The sequence below is a fragment of the Hemicordylus capensis genome, chromosome 2, assembly GCF_027244095.1.
Source record: "Hemicordylus capensis ecotype Gifberg chromosome 2, rHemCap1.1.pri, whole genome shotgun sequence".
NCBI classification, from domain to species: domain Eukaryota; kingdom Metazoa; phylum Chordata; class Lepidosauria; order Squamata; family Cordylidae; genus Hemicordylus; species Hemicordylus capensis.
Window position 1 is genome coordinate 61,660,398 of NC_069658.1, and position 1,152 is coordinate 61,661,549.

Below are 1,152 nucleotides of genomic sequence, written 5' to 3' on the forward strand. Positions count from 1 at the left end.
CTTCTTGGCAATTCAGAGCAAATTGAGCTGCTGCTTATAGTTTCTGGCTCTGGGGCTCTCCCAATTTGGGGGGGCATGTTTTTTGGCTGTACAAAAGGCCTGTTGAAATCCTCCTAGTTTTATCATCACTTTGGTCAGTCTATTAGATGTAGATATACTTCAGAGCTGTGAACCCCTATTTTAACTGTGAAGCAAACTGGTGGAGTGTCATAGCCAAAAGTCATTCCATATGTCTAGGAATGCCACTCATCCCCTTGTGCAGAGGATACTTACCTGGCAGGGGAGACACCATAATCAGGATGTTGTTTTCCCCAGGTGAGGCTCATCAATTGCACTCTGGGTGTGCTGGCCCCTGAGATTTCCCCAAATGCGGGAAACTCAACTGCATAATTTGCATCCATTTGAATTCAGTGGAACTTGCTTCTGAGTTAATATGCTGAAGATTGGAGTGCATGGGGCTAAATGTGTGTACATGTACATATGCATTCATTTGTATCAGGTATTCATTGCAGAAGATAAAAAAAAGATTCAAATTCCCAACTATGAAGCATATTAGTGGGGTGGCACCATCATTACCACTTTTAGCAAGGAAGTTCATAAAGTGATTTATATAGCAAACACATTGAAGAAAATAATTCCCTGTACCCAAAGGGATGACAATCTAAAAAAGCCGGGAGACAACAAAATCAGTCACCAGGAGCAAGCTATGTTAGATTGAATAGGGACAATTGCTTCCCCCCTGCTAAATATAAGAAAGCTACTATCTCTTAGTACTTCTTTGTCTAGTTTATGGAGTCATTGCACAATACTGCATATTATTTCATAATTTTATTTGCACAAACATACTGTTTCAACCCAAGTTTATTTATTGCATATTAGATATTAACACAATATGACACGTATTTCATGTAAAGGAAAAATCTAAAATGTCGTGAGGTAAGTGGTGTGTGTGTGTGTGTGAGAGAGAGAGAGAGAGAGAGAGAGAGAGAGAGATTTAGGTGCAAATATTTTGAATCTCTGCCCTGGGCTCAGAAATAGCTGGTTCCAGCAGTTCTGGCATTTTTTAGGGTGCTGTCGTGTATCTGTGACAATGTACATACAACACTTTTTACACTCAAAAAGTGCAGTTCAAATGCTAAACACCATTATTCA

General features: G+C 39.7%; 1 pseudogene; it reads left to right on the plus strand.

The window, feature by feature from the left end:
- Nucleotides 1–265: 265 nt before the first annotated feature.
- Nucleotides 266–412, plus strand: LOC128348328 (uncharacterized; annotated as a pseudogene).
- The last annotated feature ends 740 nt before the right edge of the window (nucleotides 413–1,152 follow it).